The sequence below is a fragment of the Empidonax traillii genome, unplaced genomic scaffold (assembly GCF_003031625.1).
Source record: "Empidonax traillii isolate 1590-97213 ecotype Southwest subspecies unplaced genomic scaffold, ASM303162v1 scaffold140:size1466565, whole genome shotgun sequence".
In the NCBI taxonomy this organism is placed as follows: Eukaryota; Metazoa; Chordata; class Aves; order Passeriformes; family Tyrannidae; genus Empidonax; species Empidonax traillii.
Genome location: NW_020955333.1, coordinates 68,718 through 88,559, shown reverse-complemented (window position 1 = coordinate 88,559; position 19,842 = coordinate 68,718). Strand labels below are relative to the sequence as shown.

Here is a 19,842-nt window from a genome sequence, read left to right as displayed (position 1 = left end):
GTTTCCACTGGCCAACAATATTTTGAATCCTTCAAAGAAAAGCATACATTTGGACACAAGAAGCCACAGATACCATTTCATTTTCTTCAGACATACTCTGGTGAAAGGCTTGCTGATCTTTTGTGAAAGATTGGTTCCTGAGAATATGGTGAATTTCCCTTTCATTCTTCTCTCTCTCTGGAGATCAGTTTGTCTTATGTTTATAGAGAGTAAATCAGCCACATCTTATTTCCTTGGACTGAAGAACCCAGCTAGCCCCTCACCTCTTTGACTTTTCCACCAACTGTTCTTCACATGGTTTGATGGGCAAATCCACCCATCAAAGCCAAGGAGTAGACACCTAGGATTGTAGCTGTATTGCAAACTATTCTATATATGCATGTAAAGTGATAGGAAAAATCATCTGCTAAATTGTATTATATCAAGAATAATTCATCAGGTAAAACCAGGACATTCTGGGAATTCAGATGCATAGAAAAGGTTGTAATATAGACTTCATATTTGTCCTTAAACATGCGGAGCTCTATTTCTTCATAGATAAGCATGTACACGATTTTGTTGTAAGCATTAAAAAGTAATGATCTTTCACCCCCCATACTGCTATATGTTCCATGTCAGCAGCCTCATAACAGATTCACTGGCCCCTAAGCTACAGCTTGTCACAAGCAAGAGACAAATGCTTAGAGAGCTTTCCCTCTGTTTGATCCTTGTAATCAACTTTATTTCCTCTACAGAATTCCAATTATCCCATTAAACAATGAGTCAGAATGCTTATATTGATACAGGTGCCTTAATTGGTTAATTTATACTTGTGCCAGCCCCAGCTAAGAATTCATTTCCCTGAGGCCTCCTTAGACAACCACAGTTCCTCCTAAGTCTTAATGGTAATTCCTAGCAGGCATAGTACTTGAGCACAACGTTTAGATATACCCACAAGCACCCTGCACAACACACTAATCTGCATTTAGCCATACATATACTTGCTGCTGAGCTTTTATTTCCTTCCACCCTGTAATTTCTAACCTATTTAGTTTTAATTATAAGACTACAGCACTGACCGAATGCTTCCAAAACCCATTTGCAAGAAAAAAGTCCTAATAATATTGCTTTTTTTAGTAGCACTCCAAAGCAATTAAACACCTATTAGACACCAGTGAATTCAGCTGCAGTCTATCATATACACATTTATTTGCATATGCTGTCTGCTGAGCAACATAATTTTCATTATTGACTTATGAGGATAGAAATAATAGACAGACTATTTACTGAACTGTCTTTAACTCTGCATCAACCAGAATAGCTAATTAAATGTGTAACAAGTTTCACTGACAAGCTGGGAGGTTTTAAAATCAAGGTGAAGAGAAGGACAAACACTAGTCGGTGCTCTCTAAGACTTGTTTTCACCATGGCAAGAAAATTGGATATCTAGTCATGTAAATCATCAGAGAAACCAGACAGACGTACAAGTAGATCTTTAAAAGTAATTTACCAGGAAATCAGTTTTTCAGGACCAAGCAAACCCACTAGTGAACTGCCAGGATTATTATTTTACAAAATTCACATCCTGATAACTGTCATGAGCAGGAGCATCTTCTATAGTCCCTGTAAGGCAGTTTCCAAAGGAGCTATAGAGTAATTAAGTGCCCTACTCAAGGGACTGTAATAGTTGTTCCTCAACTTCATTTCCAGTTTAGCTTACTTCACTGATTTAATTTCTTTCCCTCTGCTGATGTAAATTAAGAACTCATCTTCTCCCCTCCTTATTCTGCTATATTAACTGGCAGCTTGCAGGCAGGAACAACTGTAGAAGGTGTCAGAGTCGTCTCTAGTCTGCAGACATAGTCCATAGGCATTGCCAAAGGTAGCAGCTTGCAGGGAGCAAACAACTTAACCTGCATCTTTTGAGTTGCAGGCTAACATTCAGAATGGGGGATGATTCTGCTTTTCTGTTCATGAGAATGTATCTCTGTTTATCCTTTCAGAAGATATATTCAGTTAAAGTAAATTACATTAAAGTAAATTAAACCATTGTTTTCTGCCAATGATCATGTACAATACGTCTTTTACATTCTCTCTCTTGTGCCTCATGGGGTGGGTTGACACTGACTGGACTCCAGGTGTCCACCGAAGCTGCTCTGTGAGTCCCCTCCTCAGCTGGACAGGGGAGAGAAAATATAGTGAAAGGCTCACGGGTTGAGAAAAGCACAGGGAAAGCTCACTGACCAGTTACCATCACAGGCAAAACAGACTCACCTTGGGGAAATAAGTTTAATTTATTGCCAATCAAATCAGAATAGAATAATGAGGAAAAAACCAAAATCTTAACACCATCTTCCCCCACTCCTCCCTTCTTCCCAGACTTCAGTCTTGATTTTCTCTACCTCCCTCCCATCCAGTGGCTCAAAGGGATGGAAGTTTAGGCTTTGGTCAGTTCATTACTTGTTGTCTCAGCCACCTCTACCTCTTCAAGAGGAGGACTCCTCACTCTTCCCCTGCTCCAGTGTGGGTTCCATGGAAGACAGCCCTCTATTAACTCCTCCAACATAAGCCCTTTGGGCTTCCCACAGGGTCACAGCCTCCTTTGGGCATCCACCTGCTGCAGCACAGCTCCCTTCCAGGGCTGCAGGTCCACTGTGGACCTCCAAGGACTGCAGGGGCCCAGCCTTCCTCACCATGGCCTTCATTATGAGCTGCAGGGGAATCTCTACATCAGTGCACTGACCTTGGTGTCTGCAGGGCTGTTTCTCTCACATATTCTCACTCCTGTGGTGGGTCCATCTTGTAGCTGTCTGGAATTAGCTCTGTCAGACCTGGGAAAAGCTTCTAACAACTGCTCACAGAAGCCACCCTTGTAGCCCTATTGCACCCAAAACCTGGCCATGCAAACCCAATTCAGTTCAACTGTATGACCTGATGTGTCCTTGAAATGTGCTAAAAGCTTCAGATGCATATAATTTTTAATAAAAAATAAAGTAATATAGTTTGACTGGAAAACCCCCATTCACTCCAACAAATTAGTGGTATCTGCAGATGATACATTCCAGCAAAGCATCTTTTTATACACATGAGCTGACAGGGAAAATTTGTCAGTGGTTTAGTCACCGCTCAGCTGAATCACCAATCTCTTTTAAAAAATAGCTTGATTGAAGCGAGGGGGTTCATGTCTCCTACAGTAAATTAGATTAAATGCAATACAACAGGTACTCTGCAGAGGTATTTTGGGATAGAAAAGAAATCTGTTTCTCCTTGTGGTGTTGGCTAATATTTTATCTAGCTCAAGTAGTATCTTTGATAGACTGGAGTGCCAATTGCTGCTGTGCAGCAGTATGACATAATGTCATCTCCAAATGTGCCATCTTCAGGGACACTGCTTCTGGAAATGATCACAAAACCAGTGAGGCTTCTCCTCCCAGGCTTAAGTGAACTGTATAAAATAAGTTCCTGTTCACAAAAAGCATAATCTCCACAAGAGAATAATAGCTGCATTTAGGATACCTGCCTTAGGGAGGAAACCACTTAAGATGGTGACCTAGTCCCCAGATTAAGCTCGTCTAGGCTCCCCAAAGCAGCAGTTGGAGCACCAGGCTCTTGAGCAGAGAACAATTCCTATAGGACACAAATACATTTTGCAATTCTGCGTCATAAGAAATTCAGCCAGGATCCATTTCATTTTTTTCCGAAAGATTCACTGAGATATTTTTGCAGGTGTATGTAGTAGTACTTGGTAATTCAATTCCTCACAGTCTGTACGTTTAATGCCTTTCAAGAAATGTGTTAAGAAACAGGGTAGAGGAAAACAGATAAACCAGTCTGGGTTACTTGATAACCCATCCAAGTTTTAATCTCAAAGTAAAAAGGCAGTGTTCTGAAAGTCAGAGCTGAGTAAATTCCAGCAGGTTCATCATGTTTGTCAGGAATATAAGAATTTGTGAATTATTGTCTTGTCGTTGATTATGTTTGTGAATGTGAAAAAAATTGTCAGAAATTTTTCATACTTCTGAGACTTCTATGAAGTTTCTTCCCTGGTTTTTCTGGTATCTGTAAAACTGTATCTACAGAAACCTGGTATCTACAAAATGGGAAGTTTTTCCCTTCAGGTGGGACACTTCTTGGATCTCTCTGCTTGGTGTAGTGGTTTTGAATCTAGGCCTTCCTTGGTGATCAGGTTGTAACCAAGGAACCAAGGTCATGTTCCCAGTATTCCATACAATTTTACGTAAGCAAGAGTATAAATAAGGAGAGAGAGGAAGCTCTCGCTCTCTTTCTTCCGGCGGACCCAAGGTGGAGGTAACTCTACTATCGCTCTGCCCGGGTGAGGGAATGAGGCCTGGCGTGTTGGTTGGCCTTGAGAGGCGGACCGTGCTGTGGTAGCTGTGTGGGGTGGTTCGCTTCCTCTCGAGGGGAGTATTTAACTTTTTGTCCCTTTTTGTCCCTTTTGTATCCCTTTTTGTCCTTTTTTCCCTTTTCCATTTCCCTTCCCTTTCCCTTTTGGGGAGTTCCCTTTTGTTGGTAGTGTGTATATAGTTTTCTTTATATATATATATATAAATTTAAAATTCATTCGGTTCGGGTTCTTTTGGTTTTTTTTTCCGGTTGGCTGGGGGAAAGTGAAAGGGAGGGGGAAGGTTTTGTCCCCGGGGTCCAGGGACTTGGCTGAGAGCCAAGTCCAACCTGGGACACTTGGTTAGGCCACTGTTTTCATAATAGATGGGGAAATTTTGTTTCTATTCAGTTCTAAAGATGCTTTTTAAAATATATATCCATCTTCATTGTCTACTGTGAGGTGCAGTCCTCAAAATATCATGAACTGGCTTTGTGGCATCACAGGCTTGTATTGCTGACTTTGCAGTGACAGTGCTTGTGAGATTTCCAGATTGGTTTTATGTCATCAGAGAACTGATTGCTGAGAAAATTTTTCAAACATTTGAGCCTTCATTGAAAGCAACTTTAAGCATTTTTGAAGGCTTTCCTAGGATTTGCTTTATAGCATCTACAGCTTGGAAGAAACACTCAAGGTGTTCTGGGAATTTGAGTTCATTCATCTTGCAAAAGCCACTGAAACAAATCTATACTTCTACGTAAGTGTTATCAATACATATATTCTTTAGGAACTGGAATAAACCCAATATGGTTATGCACTTTCCAGATAAGAAGGGGATGTCCTTTAACATTAGAGCAAGGATATCAACAAACCACAAAATACTTTCCATATTTAAACAAGCTGTTTCCATACCGAGGATTTTTCTACAGGAATCTGTGCTGAAAAATAGTGAGGAGGCTGCAGCAAAGAAGAGCAGGGGTGGAGAGATCACAGATAACTGTAAACTAATCCTGGTTTTTTTTTCTTGGGTTTAGTGTGGATCTATCCCAAGGTGCCCATTATAAACTGATAGGGCAGGTGAACAAGCATGCTATTGGGACACCTATATAGGCAGTACCAGTGAGAATGCTGCTGAGAGAGGCTGGGTTGCAATAGATGGGTGGTAACACTGCTGTGTTTCCTGAATAACACATAGAGCTTAATTTTCAGGGTCTGAATAGTTTCAAACGGTTCCATTGTGGGTAACTGCACATTTTTTTTTCCTGCTGGTTCTATTAGCACTTGCCAAATTTTGTACATTGTTCATTTCAAATATTTGCATCTCATCCTAATGACTCTCTTACAGCTACCATAATACACGCTGGGTGTGTATTGTTGCCAGCTTTTCCATTGAAATTACAGGTGATTATATCTTGAGCATTCTTTGAAATGTATCATCATCACGTGAGCCATAACTTATGAGCTTTGGATGCATGGTGTAGCAACAGTGGGATTATTGGCAGAATATGATGTGGAATAATCATGAATATTCATGCAGAGACTGCATTTCCTGTGTTTATGAATTGTTTTCAATCTCGAGGACTCCATCAGTTGCTCAAATTCCTCAGGGATGGGAACTACACAGAGAAATCCCATGACAATTAATTATTCATTCATTTTGCATAAGAAAACAATAATCTTCAGACTTCATTTGAATTAGTGTTTAAAATGGAAATCTGAGAAAGCCTTTCCTGTTGCTGGAAATGAATAGCAAATTAAAAGCTTCCTGGAAGACTGCACATAATTTCCACATGTTCTGAGTGTGGTGTGGAAAGGTTTGTACCATCACTGAGGGACAGCCACCACAGCAGAATTATTGACTCACTGCTCTCCGCAATTGTTTCCCAAATGTGGCCTCAGTAGAAATGTCACAAGTAAAATTAAAATAGCTTTGAGAAAGTCTAAATAGGCTAACATTGACCTTCTGGGAGTGTGAAAGGGAATGGTTATGCTGTTACCAAGCCCATGCAGAAAGGAAGCTGTAGTGCTTGTCCAGATGACTAAAGTGAAGCAGGAGTCCCCTCCATTCCCCAGTCCAGGGTCAGCCCTACCAAGGCAGCTCGCTAGGGGTCTGACCAGAGTGTGTTTCAAGGGGGACCACAGCTAAACCAGTACAGAAGTCCTGGGCTTCAGTGAGTTTGAGGTTTTACTTCTCTTTTGACTCATGGTGTCCACAAGAATATGGCAGCTGATGGTCCTCTAAGTGGCCATAAAATACTGCAAATACCCAGCACTGTGCTCAGATAGTCTTTCAGAAGATGCAAATGTGGAGAGCACTGGTATTTGTAGGTGGAATTGGTAGTGGTCTCTGGAGCAAAATAATGTTTAATTCATAGCACTTTTTTTCCTACGCAAAAATTATGAAAATAGCAATGAAATTAACATCCACGGGAGCAAGAAGTCAGGCAAGAAAGGCAAGAGACCAGCATGGCTGTGTAGGGAATTCATGGTCAAACTAAATGGAAAGAAGCAAATGCACAGGCAGTGGAAACAAGAACAGATGACCTGGGAAGAGTATAGAGATGAAGTTCAGTTGTGTAGGGATGGAGTGAGGAAGGCCAAGGCAAAGCTGAAACTGAACTTGACAAGAGATCCAATGAGTAGCAGGAAGGGCTTCTACAGGTATGTTAACCAGAGAAGGAAGATCAAAGAAGGTGTAGCCCCCTGATAAACAGCGCTGGTAAGCTGGATGAGGAAAAGGCTGAGGTACTCAACAACTTCTTTTACTCAGTCTTCAAGAACAACCTCTCTTCCCACACCTCAAGTGGATGGAGAGCAGGACAGGGACTGGGGAGCAAAGTCCCTCCCAGTGTAAGAAAAGATCAGGTTCATGGCCACCTGAGGAACCTGTATGTACATAAGTCTATAAGACCTGATGAGATGCATCCCAGAGTCCTGAGGGAATTGACTGATATAGTTGCCAAGTCACTCTCCATGGCAGTCAGGTAAAGTCCTAGGTGACTAAACAAGGGAAACATTGTGTGGGTTCTGATGTAGAAAACCGTGTGAAGAGACAATGGTAGGGCTGGGATGATCCAGGGGAGCTCTTTGAAGTGTCCAGCCTGGAGGCTGTGATGGTCCTTTCACTTGGCAATGATACCCAGGAAAAAGGCAGAAAAAGTTCTGGAAGTGCTGGGGATTTTATCCCGTTTCCTGAGTTCTTGTAATGCTTCACTTCAGGAACCCCCCTCCTCGAGATGCAGGGAACAGTCCCTCCCTGGCTCAGCTCAGTTGCTAGGAGTGGGGTTCCCCATGCTCTGAACCACGGGATGGTATGAAAAAATTCTCAAAAAACTTTCCCATTTAACTAAAACTAAAACAAACAGACAAGACCTAATAGGGAGGAGAGTTCTCAGTCTTCTCAAGAAGAGACTCCTTTTATCTCTCCCTCCAAGGTGATCAGTGTTATCAGCCGGTCTGAGAGCCCATTTGTGCCAGAGCAGTGCAAAAGGAACAAAGCATGACTGAGAGATACATGCAGTACAGTGCTTTTCAGAGCTTATTTTTAGACCGGAAATAATGTTGGTTTTAATCTTTCTTGACAGCTGTTTTCAAAGGCACACAGAATGGACATTGCTATTTTACCTGTCAATTCAACCTTGTTTACAAAATCAAGGAAACATTTCAATGTACCAAGATTGTGGATTGTAGCTTTCTTTCCAGTCCTTTTTTTTGTCTCAGCTAAAAAATTCTCATAACTAACTGATTTTAACAGAATATGACATTTTCTCTGCCGTGCACAGGGGAAGTGGGGTTTTGGGATAGAGCAGATTTCCTGTGATTCACTGGACCTGTGTAGTGGGCCCCTGCAGAAGACCTGGTAACTAGGATATAGTGATTTCTCACCAAATCTAGGCAGAGAATGACCACAGACTTTGATTGTAGAGACCTGTATATTAGCATGAGTAACTGACAAATAACCTGAGCCCATCCCATGACTCTCCTTAGCTTGTTCCAGCAGAGATGTGTAGGAGTGTACCACTCTCAGCCCACTTGGTGACTGCTGGACCAACTCAACTGATAAGCTGTAACAGAGATGCCTCAGTGTGGGTCCCATGCAGTACATCTGGAGAGCAACATCTACGTACTTTGTCTTATCTTGAGAAGGAGCAAAATGCCCACATGAGCATTCCTTTACCCACCAGCAGAATTCATCACCAGAATTGTTTACTTCTACGAAAATCCTAAAAACGCTGTACAGACCACAACAGCAATGAACCTGGGCACCGGTGGGATGTGTGCACTGTGCCATGATCCATGAAGGGGCTCATCTAGGACTGCCATAGGTGGGGTTGCAGCATAAGCAGGGAGGTGAGATTGTTATTACCCCTTCTAGTACAGCTATTAGCATCAGAAGTGCTGTCACAGTATCCATTATTGATATCATCTTTTACAGTACTTCTATTATTTATACAATAAGCTGGTTATGCATTTCTTATTCAGACCCCAAAGGAACGGGTACCTCCTTGGTGCAAAACAAGATGCTGGGAGGTCCTTCTATTTTCAGCATCGCTTTGGTATCATGAAAATCCACTGGACAGGTACATGTTGTGGTGGCAGAGCATTCTTTGCTACTGATTTTCTGAACTTCTAGAGGTTACTGATGAATGCTTTATCATCTTCCTTCACTGGCTGAGAATGACTGTTCTCATGATTTCTGTGTTGAGCTGACTTATCTTTGCATGTTTCCCTTCAGTGTTTTGGAAGTGCATCCAAATCCATATTTTCCTACACAGAAAAGCCAGACATTTTACAACTCCATGAAGTAAGTATGATGCTGCTGTTAGCAGTAGCAAAACTTTTAGTCCCTGGGTGGTGAGACAAAAAGGGTTGAGGGGTGCAAAGAGCAAGCTGCACACCCTCTAAAACCTGGACTGTTTCTTCTGTTTAAATTTGGCTGGCATGGGGACCACTTTTGGCTAGGGTACATGACCCATAGGTCCAACAGATGACTAAGAACCAGCTACAAATGGGCAAGGCCACAGTTCTCTCCTCGATCCTGGCCTTTATCCATGTTCCAGCAACCGTACTGGGTGAGCAAAGACATGGCTGGGGATGCTCTGTGTGAGGTGAGGATGCATTCACCCAGGAGGGATTCAATCCACCAGGATATACCATTAGGTTAGGGCTGCTCTTAGTTGTTTGACCAGGTCAAACTAGCTGGAAAAGGGCCTGGTTTGAATGTGCAGCAATAGCAAAATAGGTAGTTGAAGACGGGGAGAGAGGACTCTCCCTGGAGAATCGGGCAGGTTTGGTTGTTGTAGCCCCTAGTTAATGAAGCTACCAATACTGTAAATGACAAAGGGAAAAAGAGGCTCAGGCAGAGCAGCAGGAAAACAGGGGACAAACATTTTAAACCTTCTTCTGCTATCTAAGTAGATGGCTTTGATCGTTTCACAGAAACCAATGGGGGGAAAAAATTACCTCAGAGAGGCAGCAAATCCATTTTATTCTCCTTTTTCCTCTTTTCTAATGTGCTTTCCAATACAGATATGGCAGTGGGACAGAATAAGAGCAGAAAAAAATAAATATAGTAATTTAGAGAAAAAGGTAATGCACTAAATCCTACCTGCTGTCTACCCCATTTCAGATAAAAAGTAGTGAGCCTCACTGCATGCTTTAATCTCAAGAATTCAAGTTTTATGTTGAAATCTGTGCTTTCACTGAAAAGTTTAAGGAGAGACAGAGAGAGAAGACAAACAGGTAGGGACTAATCAAGGCCTAATTTGTTTCAAAGTCTGTTCTTTCCAAATATCACAGAGAAGTACCTTAACAGAAGAATGTTTTATCAAAGGAAAGGCAATGTGAGATCATAAAATGAAAGATGAAAAAGTCTTAATAGAAGATTAATAGAAACATAAATATCCTCAAAGCTGTTAGAGAAACAATGCAAAGAGCCTCAGATGAGACACTTAAAGAAAAAGAAATGTGCCTAGTAACTTGAAAGAATGGTAACTGCAGTTATGTCAGTGCAAGACAGCTAAGTTAAACCTTTTCTAGCCCTTCTTTCTCCCACGCCGCTCTAGGGTTGTGATCAATCACCAGCTGCCATTGGTGCAACAGCTGGTCAGAGACTTTGCCACCAATGGTGATGTGTTGAAACTTCAGTTCACAAAGGGTGGGTGAGGCCCACACCACCAAAGAAACTCATCCCGAGCTCTGGGTTTAGACAGTCTCTACAGATCATGGGAATCAGAAACAGCAGTGTGGAGTTTTAAAGAGGAATAGGCATTGTAGAGACAACCATAGGAGTTACACAGCTCAGGGTGGTTACAAGTCAGGCCTCAGTTTATCAGCAGCTTCCTCAAGCAGCCCAGGAGCTGATGGGTAATCTGGAATGTGTTTCTCTAAGGGCACTGGATGACTTTTTCTTACATTGCAGTTTAATTACAAAGTCTCTTGCTCATCTCTACCTGGCTTCAGCCATCCCAGATTCAAACAGGTATACACTATTTTTAGTCTCTTCCAACCTTACTGTTGTGGAGTGCTCCTGAGACAGTGATGTGCTTCAGCATCTTAGGGCTCTTCTGTTCTTTAAGTACCAATTCGTTAGAGGTTTAAGCAAGTAGTAGTTTTCTATCGTATCACATTTAATGGACAATGCTAAATATGCCACACTGTTTAGATGTCTCTGAAAACCAAAAAGGAGTAAACCTTCTAATCTCTGAAATCAATATAGTTGCCAGCTCCTAGTTTGGGTCACTTAGCCACTAGATTTGTTTTTTCTTGTATGTGTACAGATTCATAGTATTTGCATTCTACATATCAACTATGTGGAGAAATCCTACTTTATAGTGCATCTGAAGTACAGGGGAACATATAAAAGGCTCACAATTTTTAGACAGTGAGGTTCCAATTTCATGAAACTTTACTCTGCTCAGCTAATAGGCACTAGCACCAAGGCATAATATGAAGTCCACTTGAGGCCATTAGAAAGACACTCGTTGGACAACTCTTTGTTATGGTTGGCTTTGTTGTGGCTAAAGATTGCTTTTGAACATAGTGCTTTAAAGAGTGACCCACACCCATGTATTTATCTCTCCTGCAGTGGTTGGACTTAGGCCAGAAACTTTCAAGTAAGGGGGCTTTCTGACACCTCTTACTGTGCTTTGAGAGAAAGATCTGAAAGATGTATTTTATTTCTTTAGTAAGTCACTGTTCTTCTGACTAAGTCTCCTCTTACTAAGCTAATATGTGACTGAACTAGGGATGGCTATATTAAGTATCACAAGATGAAATTTATTTCAAATACTGTAGGGACACATACATGACATCCAAAACTCACAAGGGTGGATTTTCAGTAAAAGTTTTGCTTGTTTTTTTGCTAGTGAATGCCCTCTGTAGTCCCCCTCAATGGTGATAACTGGTTACATTCGTTTATACATGTCAAGAGCAAAAACATGAGGAGCCTATTGAGTCAGCTGTACAAAAGCACCTGCTGCTGGTCTTGATTTGAAACTGAGGGGAAAAAACCAAACCAAATCAAACCAACCAGATTACTAGATCTACATAGGAAGCCAAACCAAAGCCAAACTCTAATGAAACCAGAGCCAGAACTGTGACCACTCAAACCTCACCCAACCAATATCCATATTCCCATCTTCTTCCCCTCACTCATCAGACACTTAGCCTGCTAAGCCTGTCTCATTCCCTCATCCCCAGCTCATACAGTCCAGTACCACATGGGATCCTGCAGCCCTGCACTGTTTTGCTGCAGTCTTTACTTGATCTGTTCCTTATGCTTCTCCCTGTAGGACTCTTGCAGCAGCATTGCCACAGCTCAGGGAAATGATGTGGCTTCATCATGAGGATTGCAACACAAAATGTTTGTCTCTTTTCTGTTGGCCTCTCCTGCACCTCCTATCTCAGGTAAAAGAAGCTAGGTTTAATGTTTTTTCACTGATTTCAAGAGGTAAATTCAACTAGCACTAAGCTTATGGATTTGGGCTGGCATCTTTGCTACAGCAGAATTCACCAGTACCTCTGCTCTTACAAGAATACAACAAAAACACTGAGAACCACTGAGGTGGAGGTGGAGTAGCATTTATCTCTAAAAAAAAAAAGTTTTCAAGGGAGTGAGTTTCTCTGTTCCAAATAACCTGTACTCTTTGGGTGAAACCAATATAATAATATTCTCATGAGACTGCAAAGCCTTTCCGATTTTGGGACCCCAAAGCAGCACAGTCCTTTTATATGTCAAATACCCACTATGGCAACTGTGAAACTCAATGCCACTTTGATATACAGCTGCTCTTGCCTTAGGGCTCAAGGCAGGATAGCTTTACTATAAAGGTGCCAGATCCAGAATCACAACTAACATCTTGCACTTTCCACACCAGTGGTCCCTCGAGGCTTGAGGAAGAAACTGGGCTGGGAATAACAAGGTATCCGAACAGTTGGTGACTCACTAAAAGTCTGTGGTCTGAGATATTGACAGTCTGCCAACAATTTTATCATAGTTGTCAGTGAGAGGAAAGATAAGAACAAAACCACAAAGTGTTGTTGATTTTTAAAGGTCAGCATACTTATGGTTCAAAGTCACTGTGGGAGGAATCTTCTGGTGTTTCACAGAGATTTCACTAAAAAAGGGATAAGCCAAAGAAATGTGGCTTACCTGCTCTTAATATAAAATACCTATAAACTAGTGTTCTGCATACAGGCAAACCTTGTCTATCAGTGGTCTAAATTTAACTACATATTCTTCTTTGTATTTCCAATGTTGAATTATCTTGAACTTCTAAACATTTCTCATCAAAGGAATGCCAAATTTATGGAAATATTTGCTTGTGCATTTTATTGTTTCTCATCCCAAAAGTGGTATGAGATAAGCTTGTGCAATGGGACTACCAGGAAGCAGCCAATGAACCACAAGTGCTTGTAGTTCATCATCTGTATTGAGGAAGATGAAAGAGCTCCAGGAGTTAACAGTTATGTCTGAAAATCGTGCTTTCCTTTTATTGTAGTCCTACTCATCTTTACCAAATTGACAAAATTGCATTCAACTAGTAAAAAAGTGCTGGTAATTGCTCACATTAATGTATCTAATATCCCTGTGGGTTTCATTTTACACAAAACAAATTTAACAAAAAAAATACTAAATACATTATCCTCAATATGACTTATACTCAATATACAATATATAAATTATACTCAATATAGTATGTTCATGGTGCTGCAACCCACACAAAAAATGGAAGATTCCAAACCAGTTAAAAAATGTTAGAGACCATGGGAGATCTTTAGGTCCCGGAGATAGAGGTGGTTAGATGGAATAATTTATCCTGCAGGTGAGTCTTGCCATGTCTGACTGCATCTGTCTCATTTGTTATTTCTCTGCCTCCTACTTTATATGGCTCACAGATGTTACTTTCGCTGCATTTTTTTGAACTTGCTAACACAATACCAAGATCTTTTTCCCTTTCTATGTCCTGTTCTGTTGAATTGCTCAGTCAAGAACATTTATTAATCAAGCATAATTTCTTCCTTTTCCTCTGCAAATTCAGACATTGATTATTGTGTAGGACACTGTGTCTTTGAAGTACGTTGCACAATAATGGAAGTATGTTCAGTTGTAGGTAGGCAACCCAGATGATCTATTAGGTGTATCTCTGTACTGTTCTGTTCCTAACTTGATTTTCTTTTTGAGTCTTAAAATAGAATCAATAACAAAATCTTTTATAATATGGGCAAAAATAAGAATAGATACTGAGTATGAACTGACATAAGCCACTGTTTCTCCCATACTGAGAAATTCTTCACCTTCTATAGAAGGTTTTGCAACTTCTTTGTTTGGCACAGGAGAATTAAAACTCAATCCTCCCTCACTGTCATTGCATCGTGCAGGATATTTGCTCATTGCAGTTGTGGAGCTGCTTTCTGTAGAGCTGAGGAAAGCCACTGTTCATCTTCATACTTCCATGCATCAAATAAATCCCAGGCACTGAGATACAGAAAAGTAATGTGCAAACTTGCATTGTGCAGGTGAGAGGACAACTCTAGTACAGTCACTGGGTTTTTTTCTTTATATTTCTTTGAGACCTTTGTAATTTCCTTAGCTCTTCACTGCTTGCATAAATAGCATTTTATCAGCAGAATACTGATGAAGAGCCCTTCTAGGGTTATTCTAACTTAATTTAGAAAAAAAAAAAAAGGCTATATCTTTTGTTAAGGAGAAACTCAGCCTTTCCTGAAATACATTTTTCTATAACCCTCTAATTTATGGTAAATCTAATCCAAAGTTACCCAAATATTGCATTCTTACTGAATCTTGTAGTGCATAGACTTTTTCACTTTTAATGTTAAAATTTTTAGAGTTAATTCTTTTTTCTTGGGAACTTGTAATGCTAAAATTCAAAATAGGGGACTGTTAAGCCAGATGGCTACTGGAACAGTAACATTGCTTAGTAGAATAAGCAGCACAGACTTACTGCTTTGCTGTGCCTTTTGCTGTCTTTTTTTATCCTCATGAACTTTTAACACCATGCTGAAGATGAAAAGCAGGATTCTTGGGAAAAGAAAAGTATTTTTCTGATTTTCTTCTTTCAAAGAAATAGGACTTTTCAGGAAAATGTACAGTAGTTGAATATACTATAAAAATTCTTAGAAAACTGTATTTCTCGAAGAGAACTCCTTCTTGTCCTGCATCACTTCCTCATGACTAAGCAGCAGTATGCCATAGAAAACACATGTCAAAGGATTTGACTCTAGTCTGGATTTCTGAAGAAAAAGATTTACGCCACAGTGGTTCATATGTACATGTCCTGCCCATCCTTTGTAACCTTGCAACCTCCAGTCACTCAGTGACATCTGACAGAGCAGCAGAGTACACAGAGCGTTTAATTCTGGCAAAGTTCCTGAAGATCCACATTGGAGAGACCTCTTTTGAGGGAGAGAACTTCATACTAAAGTTGAAGAATTTGGGCAGAGAGTGGTCAGGCACTCTGATGCATATCTCCTTTTTACTTCCTCCTCTGCCTCTCTGCTCCTCGACTTGTAGATCTTCTTGTGTCTAAAGAGTGGTAATAAGTCTAGTACATTCACACTTTAGCCTTGACATAACACTACTGAAATCTTTGTCCACCCCAAGATGCAAATTAATTGAAGCCCAAGGGTTCTGGCATCTGACCACAGACATGGAGTCTTCAGAATATCTCAGCAAATTTAAAGTATTTGATTCTTCAATAACTGAACCCTTTATTTTATATGTATTAAGTCAAAAGGAAGAAAAAAGAAAACAAATGTTTCAGTGAAGTTCAGCTGAAAAGACTAATTTATAGATGGTAGTAATTATATTCCTTTAAAAAAATCTCTTAATGGCATCAGGCAATCCTACTCCTGTAGTTTTTGCAACAACCTACGATAACAAATTTGTCTTGCCTCATTGTTTTTTTGTCCATTGATTGGTTGGTTGGTTGGTTGGTTTTGTCTTGGCCTTTTTGTGTTCTTGGAATTTTCCTTCTTAATCCACCTTATATTTAAGATTAGAACTCAGTCCTCACACTAAGTTCAGAAGTTCACTGAATTAATCCATTGTTGCTTGGATCCGTGAAGTGGGTTCTATTTTATTATGGAATGCTTAGGAATTACTGAAACTTCAGTGGAGACTGTTAATTAGAAGCTGGAAGTCCACTTACTAATTAATATATTATAGTCCCTTTCACTTGGTTTTAGTTTTATACCATGGCCTGGGGGGACATATCTCTTAGGTTTCTGGCAGCAGCCTCATTATTCACAGAAACGGGCAATAACTTCTTCAAATAAAACCTTTTCATTGATCTTAAAAGAGAAATTTTATCTTTGAGGTCTTTATTTAGTTTCATAGCTATCTTTTTTTGTCATTGTTGTTACACTGGAACCCTGAGGTCTAGTCAAAAAGGTTTCATCACTTTGGGCTATCCATCATAAGGCCTCGCAGGTCAAATTCACTTGGGTCAGGAACTGCGCAACTGTGAAACTCTGGAACAACAGCAAATATTGAAGAGTAAGTGGATAGCATTCCTCCCTGGCAGTCACTTCAGAGTGAAATCACACAATGCCATTTTGGTTCCGGAGGGGCAGCTTTCAGATACCTTTCACAGTCAGTGGAGGTCAAAGCCACAGACACTTCTAGATGTCAAGTTTACACCCAGAAATTCCTCTTGAAATCAAGAAGAAAATGGACACTCAAATAAGACAATGTGGTAGTTTCACAGAGGCAATTGAAAGGTTCAAAATTAGTTGTTGGTGTCTGATCTACCAAAATCAGCAAAACTACCAGCTGGGATTTTCTGGCTGTGGGGATGTTATCTCTGGAGACCAGCCCCAACTCCAAGAGCTACTTTCTGTGTAACTGTAGTTTCAGGAACACAAGGATTCGATCTGTATTTTGTGCAACTATCCTAATTTTTTAATAAATATAAATTAGTCGGTGTAATATGAATTTGGAATTTTTTATTATTTTCTGGAACACATTCTCCAGAGAGTAAAATAATTGCTACAAATTTGCGATTACTGTATGCAACAGTTTTGTCATGTTATGTAACATTTAGCTGAATGATTTTGACAATGCAATGATAAGTATGATGTAATAGGATAGGATAGGATAGGATAGGATAGGATAGGATAGGATAGGATAGGATAGGATAGGATAGGACTGAATAGACAGAACAGGTATTCAAACAGTTCTTGATGAGTGCCCTGAAAGAACATGCTCTTCCTAGGGTTGAAATTTGTATTCACATGGGCTGCTGGAATAGCAATATGTATTCTACATAGCCACATTAATTCAAAGAACTGTTTGAAGTTTTGAAGGTTGTGGAAAGTATCGTAGATTATTCAGAGATTTAATGTTATTCTCTCTGATTTATCAGTTCTTTATTTTCTCCTTTCTTATTTCCCCACTAATTTTCACCTCTGGTCCTTCGCATTAGGAGATCTTTGTCTTCACTGTCTTTGACTTTTGGAATCGTTTGTTCCCCATAGTGTAAACTCTACTTGTGGGAATGTGCCATCAGTTTTCACGTACCTCCTGCTGTCTGGAGAAATCACATTAAATTTTTTATATTGGATATTCTCACTAAGACATTTAAGAAACAAAGTGAAAACCAAGTTGAAAGACATTCATTTCTTTGACCCCGAAGCTTCCAACACAGGTGCCCCACAGCGGAGTGTGTGTGCCTTTGCTGCATAAACATGTAATAGCAGTCAATGGCATCAAAGGCTGGCTTTGACACATTCCTCTATAAACAGTTATTTCTCACTGGGGTATTGCAGATCCCTCATATTACAATTTCAATTTTATATTTCCATGACCTAAAAATAGCTCAGGTATGATCTACAGAATCAGTCGATATTATAGACATGTTTCAGAAAGTAAAGTTGCGTCAATGCTTGCAAAATTATGAAAAAGTATCTAGTTTACTGCATAGGTTTAAGATTTATTGTTCCCACTATTCTCTGTGTGTAGAGAATACACATATATGGATAATTCCTCCAATGACTTTCAAGCTGGTTTGCTGAATTTTAGAGGACTTGGATACACCATTTTCCAACGGGTTTGAAGTTGATAAGTGACTAGGTAAAACAAAGAGATCAGTAAGGGATAGACTTACATGAGCACATCCCCAATTGCACTAGGCAGACCTCAGGTGAAATAGATGTCTTGTCTGTTTCAACCAAGGGAAAAGCATTGGTCAGAGCTTAGTTTGTTAGCAAATTCAGCCATAATTCATCTGTAATAAATCAGGCTTTGCTGCTCCTACTGCTCCCAGAACTGTTTGCTATATGTTTATTTTAGGGTTTGGCGCCTGCCATAAATTTGGGGCTGTTTTTCAAACAGGGACAGTGATATATTAGTATGACTATGTTGACTCCCAGAAGTGGGAATGTGGACATGCTGAACAAACAGAAGCTCATGTTTCCTTTTTTCTTTAAAAATAACAACATAAAACCACAAACAAACAAACAAACAAACAAAATAAACAAAAGCCAACCAACCAAACAAAAAGACTCCACCACCTCTCGTGAAATTCATCTGTGGTCAGAGTTCATAAACATGGTTTACTGTTGACCAAAAGGGCTGTGAAAAAACTCACTCAAGAACATTTACTGAGTGAATTTAAATTAGTGTGCTCCGGTTAATTTTTTTTTTCCTGATAATCTAACTTAAACATTATCCAAATTATCTGAACAACAGAGGACTGGATTGTATCTCCTAGGCAGGCTATCAGTGCAAGGACAGTGCAAGACTCTAAAAGCAGCCTTTTCCTTTCAAGATTTTTTTGCTATTTCAGCTGAAGTAAGAGAGCTGCTTCCAAGAATAAAATTAAGGAAAAAATATTTTGTTTACCCTGAAAGCAAAGTGTCAGAAGAATGTCCATCTTTGCCAGGAACAAAGTAGGGAAGAATGGAGATGGGATCAGAAATGTAGAGCAGGAATGGGGAGCTCCTTGAGACTGGTGCTTCCTTTGTGCCACGGGGGGAATTTTGTGTGCAAATCTTAGTGATCAGAAAGTGAAAAAGGAGTGGCACAAAACAGGATGGGCAAACCAGGGCGGGAGAAATAGTGGGAGATCCAGGAGGTGAAGTAGCAGTACCCCAGTGGGGTTGCATATTAGTGAAAACACAAACCAGAGCAGGCTGGGTACTGGAGCAGAGCAGAGAGGGGTGAGGTGCCAGGGCAAGTGTACAGGGAAGAAGAGAAAATCAGTGGAAAGTGATGAGAGGGAGAATGGCTGAGACCCGAGGATACTGAACATTCCACACCCAGAGGAGCAGAAGACAAAGTTTCTTTGCTGCTGGAAAATGCTTGCAAAGCCAAATATCCAACACATTTCTTGTTCCTGGTAGTAGCTGGTTCATATAGGATATAGACACGGGTTACTTTTTTAACTAGGGAGATTATAAACCAACGTGGTTCTGTAAGATGATGCTTCGGTTCTCTGCATCCCCATACTTATTTTTTAAGGCAACCAAAATTTTGGTGTTCCAGTGTGTTTGAGTAACTGACTCTGTAAGCCTAACCTTGTAATCTTCTCATAATGTGTTGGTGTTAATAGAGATATATGCTTAAAGGGAAAATGCCAGAAAAGAAAGCCTACAAACAATGCAGCTGGCATGAACCCCAAACCAAGAGAGAGACAAGGTTGCTGCTACCTGTTCCTCTCCTCCTTCTCTACCTAGAGGCAGAAAAATGTGTGATTTTTTCTACACTGGTACAGATTTCATTTGCTGACAAGGTTAATGGAGAATAGAAACTCAAGGGTAGAATTTTTTGTTGCACCTGCTGTGTAAATGGACCGACAACTCAATATTATAAATATAGCCAGTCTTTTTATCCACTATGATGAATTTTTAAACTGTGAAATGTGAGACTGAAAAAAAGGAGGAGCAGAAATGTGATGCGTGGGGGGGGTTATGCCCACGCTGTCCGGCCCAGGGCTCATCTTGCGTAGGGAAGGAGACACATACACACAAGGTATATGTCCAGCAAAATGGCTCATTCC

The 19,842-nt window shown here is 40.3% G+C and overlaps 3 long non-coding RNA genes across 4 annotated transcripts in view; 2 read left to right on the top strand and 1 right to left on the bottom strand.

Moving 5' to 3' along the window:
- The window catches only part of LOC114057660, a 45,378-nt gene extending 36,735 nt beyond the window's left edge, over positions 1–8,643 (top strand). For both annotated transcript variants that reach the window (XR_003571271.1, XR_003571270.1), the window contains one exon: positions 8,506–8,643. This is a non-coding gene — a long non-coding RNA (uncharacterized LOC114057660). The remainder of the gene's footprint in view (positions 1–8,505) is intronic.
- A 72-nt stretch (positions 8,644–8,715) lies between these two features.
- Positions 8,716–13,429, top strand: LOC114057659. Its single transcript, XR_003571269.1, has 3 exons — positions 8,716–8,901; positions 12,115–12,185; positions 12,273–13,429. It is a non-coding gene; the product is annotated as an uncharacterized LOC114057659 (long non-coding RNA).
- A 2,388-nt stretch (positions 13,430–15,817) lies between these two features.
- Positions 15,818–19,842, bottom strand: part of LOC114057658 — an 11,132-nt gene continuing 7,107 nt past the window's right edge. The window contains exon 4 of the long non-coding RNA XR_003571267.1: positions 15,818–16,315. This is a non-coding gene — a long non-coding RNA (uncharacterized LOC114057658). The remainder of the gene's footprint in view (positions 16,316–19,842) is intronic.